A 9759-nucleotide genomic window follows, 5' to 3' on the forward strand; every position below is an offset into this window, starting at 1 on the left:
GTGCACCTAGCAGCACAAAAAGATGAGGGTGCTCATCAGGGTGGAGTCGACAATTATTTTTTCAAGCTATGGTAGGCCTTAATTAATCAAGAATGGTGACAGCTTAGCAGAGGTCAATCAAAATGTTACCTGAGGTTGGAGACCGATGTTATCAACATTCATGTATAGATCAAATCAATCATCCAAATATGCTTCAAACTTTTTAGAGTGCGTAATGTCCATGTCTATGTCTGCATTTATTCAGAACTGACATTACAAACCATGGATTAATTTGAGAGACAAATATATAGCTCAATCATATAAAGGGTTTAACTATTAACCCTCCTATGTAAATTTTGGAATGATTCATCATATGTATTTTTACCATTAGTCTAATATCACCCAGCAATCCCGTAGCAACGCGTGGGGTGTTCCACTAGTTAATGAGTGGCCAAAACATAATTTTTATATATGTCATTCGAATGGATGATTAGAGACCATAGATATGCAGATCTCGTCGAACACATTCCGTTTGACTAGTCATACGTGTTGTTTGGAGTTCGGATTATAAAGATATAACTATCACGAGAAGCAAGGATGAAAAAACTGTGAACAGTAACACGTGGTTGCTGTAACGGCACTACACTACCGTGGTTTTTCCCTTTTCCTTTGTCAAGTCCCTCTCACCTACAAAACCTAATCCTCTTCATCCCTTGAGCCGCCGCCGTCTCTTTTTCACACGAGAGGAGAAGAGAAGAGAGAGAGGAGAGATCAAAGGGAGGGCTTGACCGTCGTTCACCACTGTATCCGTTCCTCATCTATAACAGGTTCGTCATCTTCTTCTCTTTTCATTTTCCCCTCAATTCTGTGCCTCTCATTGTTGTTCTTGATGGCGATGTCATGCGTGGAGTAGATCAAGTTGATGGAAGGTGTAATGGTGGGAATCGCCGTAAGGAAGAGGGGGGAAACGGTTAATCGTTGAGGATTCTTGTGGTACTCGCTGTTTGGGGTGGTGCATGTTTGGATCATTCTTAGCCACATTCTTGTATTGCCGTTTTGAAGCAAGTAAACGTAGTGGTGGTTGCTATAGCTTGACTTGTTATTTATTCTACCTACACTTATCATAACATGAATGAAACCAAGATTATATAACTAACTATGAACTCACTTATCCTTTAAGTAATTTATACATGATCTTCGTTGTTGAATCTTTTGTCATTTGTCTATCATCATGAGGTAAATGCTAAATGTTATAATGGTGGATGTATGTGGCATATGTGGTAAGTATTTATGTGGTTGCAACATATCATTACATCATGTGCATTCTTGTTATGAGCATATGTATTTGAGCCAGGTATGTGAGAAAGTTATAGGCCTGTTTGGTTCCTGTGGGGGGTATAACCCTAACTACCCACGGCAATGGACATGAGCCGCACCACCAAGGGAGGTCCAGCCCATAATATCAAGGCCTATGGTGCTCGGCTCTAGTCGGCGTGCACCGCAAGGCAATCAGAAGAATCTTGAAGATAGAGAAGGATCTGTTCAAAAATGATAGATGTCGTATTCCTTGTAAATACTTACCATATAGTCAAATAGATCTAGATCTAACCGACTTATAACACTGCCCCCAAGACTATATAAGGCGGGAAGAAACCCCCTCGAAATCATCTCATATTCAATCCAATCCAATAAAGACACAGGACGTAGGGTATTACGTCGACCAGACGGTCTGAACCTATCTAAATCGCCATCTCTGCGCCTTGTGCCACCATCCGATTCCTATTACGCGCACCTCCATCGATCATCTACTACCATGGGTATACACCTCGATAGACTACCGACCATATCTCGTCGATAGTGGCGCGCCAGGTAGGGGGTGTGCGTGCTTATCCCATGGTGAACCAGATGGCTTTCGGAGAATTGCCATGGCTCTCGTCAACCCTCGCCGACAAAACGCCTCGATCCTCGTCGTCGCCTCCGCATCCCGTGATTTATCGCGGCAGCCGCGGTTTCTCGGCATCACGCGATGTTTTGCGGCGGCATGCTATCGCGCTTGGTGACAGGTCGCCGCTACGTCCTGGGCCATGAACAGCAATGAGCAGCGTCAATCACGGCGGCTCCTTGACTCCCTCCGCATACTCAAATCAGACTCCTCGTGCGATCCATTGCCGAGCCAGATACGGCATGGTGGTTGGAGCAGTTTACTGATCCCATCCGGATCACGATCGACGGGCATGCAAACGGCATGGCCATGCAAGCAACAGGAGCTGCACGTATTCATGTTCATGCATATACGTTGCATGTATTATACGTTGCACGTATTGGCTCATCTACTTTCTCGTGGCCCTACTCTAGCGCGAGATCAACCAATCCGGTTCCATATAAAAAAAAAGCTAAGTCAAGTAATTTGTTTGATCAAGTAATTTTGTGATGTATTTGTGTATCTCCAGATACACATATATTTGTATATATGAAATATGTCTTCACGACTATTATTGATGATAGGATTCAGCCGCGCCTCTTGCTGACTCGTGGCGACGCTCGGCTACCTCTCGCGCCCACGGACTACGGCATTAGATTCGTCGCAACCCTGCAGGACTACCCTGCAAGAAGACGCCAAACAAGCTAATTATGGAAGCCACGCAAAAACTACCGTGGACAGAGGAAGTATATATAATTAGCTTGCATCGAGCTGATCAATACGGGACAAAAAGCAGGCAAGGACGTACGACAACAGCACCATGAAGCCGACGCAAGCAAGCAAGGCCAAGTATATGCATGCATATACACGTGCCATGAGCCAAGCTTGATCAACACATAAGCCAACGACTGCTACGAGTACTCTGGCAACGACAAAGGCTACTCCTACTGCTCTTACACCATCTCCGATCGTGAGTTGTGAAGCCAGCCGTGCGAGCTGTTGAGCGTACCCGTCTGAGCTGCCAAACGAACCGTCCGAGCCGTCAAGCGAGCCACGAAGCGAGCTGACCGGACTACTCATTCCGATCGCCTGCCACGTCGTAATGATCGCCGCGTAGAACGGCGCTATGACGACCGCGACCGCTGCCATGACGACAGACTGGAAAGCTCGAGGGCCAGGCAATTTCGTCGACGCCGACCAGATAACGTCATACGCCACCGATCAGACATTTTGACTAAAGCTAAGTGCATCTACTATATCTGCATTTAATACAGCTTTCTCCAATTATTTTCTTCGAGTTTTTGTCATGCTCCTCCAATTATTATTTCTTCAGTTATTTTCCATAATTAAATGTCTCCACGTTTAATATCTCCGTGTTTAAGATGTTCCATAATGCAATATCCGACCAGTTGATCGGACTATTCGGCGCTCACTTCTACTCGGCGCTCACTTCACCAACCAACTGATCGGATCGTCTGTCGCTTCATCGTCAGCTATGCTTAGGGAAAACCAGATGGGAATTTTCCATCATCATCACCATCTGCGGCGACGACTCGGCTCCGTGAGACGGCGATCTCAACTCAAGGCTCCGAGGCGCATCGCTCTTCGTAAGAGTTCTCCGGAGGTCCAACGCTGCGCTTCGTCGGCACCAATCGAGGAGACGGCTACATGCGGCAAGCTAGCAGTATGCACGTCAACTTCAAGAATTCGGCTGCATCACCCGACATCGACTCGTCATCATCCTTTGGCGGCGTTCGTCAGCCCTCATCGACGGCTCGCGTGGTCCTCGCTATCGACTCGACATGACGAGACAACTCACGGTGACGCGTTGTGATTTTCATTAAGATCAACGTCAACAAGCAAAGGACGAAGTATTATCTACAGTACCATGCAAGATAAGTAAACAAACCATCATGGTGTTTTGACCGCATCTACATACAGCCTCGAGCATGCATGCAAGAAATAAATTTCCTTTCTACCGGTCTACACTCACGAAACGTGACTCCAATGTCATCAATCCAAACGAGCTAAGTCATTTTTCCCATTGAATATTCTAACATATATATAACTTTGTCTACCTTGATAACTGTCAATAGCGGTGGCGGCCCTGTGCTTTCTCCATTTGTTTTCCATAATTTTTCTCAAATAACTTATTTCTCCATGCTAAACATCTTTAAGATGACGTATACTATCGCCATTCAAATTGGACTGCGCACTCGCCTCGGTCGGACACGCTCAAGGGCTTCACCTCCCCACACGAATTGACTCCACCAGACTCCGATTACGTCTGTTTGCCTACGACTCTGCGTAGCCGCCGTGCCACCGGGCCGCCGTGCCACCGAGCCGCCGTGCGGCTCGAGCCGTCGTGCCCAAAACACTTCCAATGTGGGCAGGCAGGGTTCACTATAAAGGCTTTCAAAGGTTCGTCTAACAAGTTAGGGCCATTAGATTCACTCGGCAAACAGATGTAGAGCCTCCATTCCCGATGGCACAATGACGCACAACCTATACATAAGGGGACAAAGGTCGCACTATACCCAATTCGTCAAGCCATTCTTACGCCAATAAAGGTAACCACTAACAAGCTAGAAAAGATCCTAAAATTGAGCTAAAGCCAGAGTCATATAGCCTTCACAGCTGTACTTTAAGTCTCGGATGTTCGCTTACAGATAAGTCCTTAGGGAGAGGAATATGAAGCATTTAGAAAGTAGCTAAACACTCTAGCCCCCTGTTTTCAAGTTGCTAAAAAGTCAAGTTTTAATGTTTATTGCATATTCCATTAGTCAAGTTACAAGATCATGGTTTAGTTGAGCACTAGCAAAGCTACCCAATGCATATTCCATAGGAGACAAGGTATAAGTTCAATTATAGGGAATTCCTATCAAGGTGACACATGCAATATGAATTAAATGTATTAAAGTTGATAGGAAACAAGGATGATCATGTGCTATACTTGCCTTGAACAAAGTGTTTCTGCTGATCCTGCTCGTCAAAGTAGTACTCTTGATCACCCACGAATTGCTCACCGTCTATACTCGATAATCACAGCAACACACAAGCATCCAGAAGCAATCATGCATAGCAAACAATGACTATAGATTAGAACAGTACACCAGTAGCATAAAATCAAGATAAAAATTTTATAAAACAAATCTATGTCTCGCTACGAACACACAGACGCGAAAATCACAAAAATCGAAGATAAAACGAAGAAGTTTTGAATTAAACAAGATTTCCTTTAATAAAATAATAGATTAAATCTAACCTCGATTTTTAAAAGTTGAAAACATTCTTAATAGTAGTATAAACATGTAGATTACTCAATTACAAATCTAACGCAACTTGAACGGATCAAATCGGAGTTAAAACGAAGATTTTATGGCAAAACAAAATCAGTGGTAAATCTATAAATAAGGAAAACGTATTTTGAATCTAACCGAAGAAACTACGTTTTCAGAAGAAGAAAGCATATTCTGTAAATAACCGAAGGAAAATATGTTTTTGAAAATAGAAAACGTATTCTGGGGAATACGTCATGGATCGCGGGTTAAAACTTAAAATCTTGCGGGGACTCTTTTGCAAAACGGTCGACCGAACCGGTACGGTGCGATCTCGGCCTCGGATCGAGTTCTAACGGCGCAGATTAGATCAGGTGGGGATAGGCTGCCGGTGACACTTTGCGTGACGGTGGCTCCATGGCCGAAGGGGAAAAGCTCGCCGGAGCTATTGGAGAAGGGCCTACGGCCTATGGCGGGATGAGCCAAAAACACCGGGAGATAGAGGAAGAAGCGGTGAACTCACCAAGGCGATTTACCGTGGTGCGGGCGATAGAAGGCGGCGCTCGGCGACGGCAGCGGCGGTGTTGGCGGCGGAGCTAGGGTTCGCTGTGGCGCAGCTACTCGGCGAGGCGGTTGTGGCTCGGAAGCAAGATAGGGAGGTGGCACGTGATGCGGGCCACTATTTATGAGGTCGGGTGGCTTGGGTGGCACGGCAAGGGCGATGCGTGGTAGCGGCGTAGTCAGAGGCGGCGGTAGACTCCGGTTCGGTAACGCCGTGGGGAAGAAGACGCTGTCGCGTAGGACCTGCTGGTCAGCGTCACGCGGGGAAAGAAAGGAGAACGGCGCGGCGACGGCTGCTCGGCTGGCCGGCCTGCTGCCGAGAGAATGGGCCAAATCCAAGAGAAGGAAAGAAAAAAAAATAAAAATTCTGTTTCCATTTTCTTAAACACAATTTCAAATCCAATTCAAATTCAAATTCCAATTCTTTTGCAACTTTCGATCAAACCAAAGCATCACAAAAATAAATATGCATCGGCATGAATGCACAAACATATATGTAGACCTTATATTTAATTTTAATTTTAACAAAAGTTTTTATTTTTCTAAATTTAAATGCTCACAAAATGTATAATTAAATTATTTTTTCCTATTTTAAATCATGCAAATTTTAGGGTGTTCACCTCCTTCGCTCGCCTCTGCTATTTCGCTCTCGGCCGCCATCCCTATGCAAGCTCATCCGCTTGGCTAGAGCTCGGCTGCTCCTCTGCTATCGGCCGCCATGGAGCTTGGCTGCTCCTCCGCTCTTGGTTACCATGGAGCTCGGTTGCTCCTCCACTCTCAGCTGCTCCTCCACTCTCGGCTGTTGCGGAGCTCGGTTGCTCCTCTGCTTTTGGCTACTCCTTCGCTCTCGGCTGCTCCTCCACCTTTTTCTTGTCTTCACTGTGGGCTTCCTCCTCTCCTTCCACGGCGACCACCGCCGGTGACCCCTCCAATGGCCCCGCTGCACCCTTCCCCTCTTCATTCCTCGACTGTGCGGCAACAACTGCTCTTCGGGTCTAGGAGCATGTACGGCTGCACGGCCACCATCGCGGTCGCGGGCCTCAGTTCCATAGAATCATCTCGCTTGGACGAGGATGAGGATGGAGACTCTTCCATGGCGCTACTGCAGCACGCTCACCTCCGCTGCCGGTGCTACTAGTCTTGGTGGTGTTTACGCGCGGTGACGTCCATCTCTTGGTGGCGACATCCAGCTCTTGGTTACGGGCGGCGACATCCAACTCTTTGTGGTGTCGAGCATGCAAACCAGGTATTCGACGAAATGTCTGAGAGGGGATAACCTTACCAGAATAGAGAAGAGGTAATTCTATGCAAAACAAACCAGACAACCAAACACACCCAATGCTAGCCAGACTTAGACAATGCATGCAACCAAACAACTAAAGATTGGATTGCTGGAACCAGGCTTGGGCTGTCCTGGCTTAGATTCTAGCCAGGCGACAAGTAAGCCATGGAAGCAAACACACCCTATGTGACATTCTGAAGTGCTCTTCTGGATTCTGTCGCCACTTGCTGGCCGCAACCGTACTGGTACAACATCGTTGGGCTGCCCGAAGAGGTACGATGCAGCTTCATACCTTGTTCGGTATGTTGGTAGTGGACATGCATATAGATTGCATTGGCACTCCTTGGGTTTATTTGTGTTGAAGCTTTATGTTGACATGAAGTGGATATGAGTATTGTTTTTATTTATATGAGGAGTATTATTCTATTCATGTGTGGAGATCGTTTATTTATAAAGAAGGCTGTTAGGAAGCTCATGAAGGAAAAGGAGGGAGACGAGATGAGGGATAGAGCTAAGGAGCTCAGGAAGAATGTAGCAGATTGCTTGAAAGCTGGTGGGACTTCACAGGTTGCAATTGACAAGTTGGTGAATTACATACTTTTAGTGTGATCTTTGTGTGCTGCCTATACTTTTTTGGCAGCTGAGGAATCTAAACTGTATTTTATTCAGGCATTCTAGTATTGAGGTGGTTTATACAAACAAAAAGTCCGATTCGAATAAAGTATGTCATCTTGTATGAAAGCCGGTTTACAAGAAAAAAGATCAGTCAGCATGGGCTTTCTGCACAGTTTCACTTAAAAAAGGAGGAAAATTAATTCTGCAAAGCAATGAAAGAGTACTACACTGCAAGAAATTCCAACAATTGCCATTGCCTATTAGCAATGAAAACTTCAATGTTGTAGGCTGCAAGTTGTTTTTTTCGTCTACTCATTCATACATGGATAGTTAATCAGAGGAGGGATGAATGGTTGCAGAAGCTAAATAAAAAAATGTTATAAACAAATCACCAAAAAATAATTCTAGTATTAATTCAATTTTCTTTTCAAAAGGACAAAAAAAGTTATGCCACAAATATTATTATAAGAAAAACAAAAGGTGCTGGTCCAGTCTTTAAAGGGAAATTGTGCCTAAAAACCTTACAACTAATTGATGCATTGTACCACCAATCACATCGGTACAAGAACAAACCTAACTACCCCTCATCACACTACTAGCTTCGCCAAGCTAAAAAACAACTATAAAGCTCTGACATACCAACACTACTCGAGCCTACCAAGAGGTCCTTGCCCTGCAGATTCAACTTGGCTGCCCCACCATTTGGAGCGCCGCTAAATGTTCTACATGCTAGTGAACGTCCACTGCTAGCCGCCTCACCACTTCTGGTATTTAGAACGCTGCGGCGTCGTTCCTACTCGAGCAAGAGCGGCTCGTCAGCCTTGAGGCGCCACATGGCGTTATCCCCTCGGCCGTAGTAGGGGCCGATGTCCCCTCGCTACATAACTCCTTGGAGATTCTCTCGGGACTCAGACTGGAGTATGACTCTGATGACACCGGTGGCCTCTCCCCGCCATGCGAGTGCTTTTTCATCGACGACAGGCTCGCCGCTGACACCGCCCCCGAGCTCATGCCTCCGGATTTGAGCCCAATCAACCGCGTGGCCTATCTTATCTTACTATTACTAATTAGAAGTCCAAACGGAGACATCATGTTAATTCCCACAAGACGCACTAGGAAAAAAGATAAATACTAGAAATTCTCACAATAATCAAAACATCTGACCTTTGATTTGGTAGACTCTAATCATCTTCTCCAATAATATCCATTGGATTTATTGTAGTTTATTAAAAAATTACCCACCACTACCATTATGAAAAATACATAAAGGAATCCTTAACTTTCCATGTAAATTACCCACCGCTGCCATTAAAAAAGATAATTCAAAATAGCCCCTAGATTTGTATCTAAATTACCCACCTTGGCCATTATGAAACATAATTTAAAAATAACCCCCTAACGTTGCGTCTAAATTACCCAACTTTGTCATTATGAAAGATAATTTAATCCTCTAACTTTGTATCTAAATTACCTACATCAACCATAATGAAAGATAATTTAAAATAACTCCTAATGAATTTATAAATTATCCACCTTTATCATTATGAAAGATAACACAAAGTAATATTCTAAGTTAGCATTTAACATACCTGTATATGTCATTGTGAAAGATAATATAAGGTATTACCTTTATATTTGTATGTACCTTAGCCATTATAAAAAATAAACAAAAATCTCTTAAATCTACACATAAATAGTAATATATATTATAACAAAGAATAAATCAATATACAAAAAGTACGATACATATATATTTCTAATTTATAGCTTCTATAATCGTGAAATAAAATAATTATAATGCTATATTTCACCATGTATATCAAATAAACATGTATACATTAGGATAAATATTTATTTTAACAACTTATGAAACATGAAAAAATATTCACTTACAAACCACGTAGCAATAACACTTTATATTAGTACTCCATGATAAAATGTTTTATAAGTTATTATTTCAAATAAGTTTATATATTTTTACTGAAACATTATGTCATATCAATATTATTAATTTAATTTTATGCATACTATGGTATTTAAGTAATACTACACACACATAATCCTATGATATAAAAAATTCAACATGTTTCGTGTCGGGATGCAAGCCGAGTTTCAACTTATGT

Source organism: Miscanthus floridulus, chromosome 4 (assembly GCF_019320115.1).
Source record: "Miscanthus floridulus cultivar M001 chromosome 4, ASM1932011v1, whole genome shotgun sequence".
Taxonomy (NCBI): Eukaryota; Viridiplantae; Streptophyta; class Magnoliopsida; order Poales; family Poaceae; genus Miscanthus; species Miscanthus floridulus.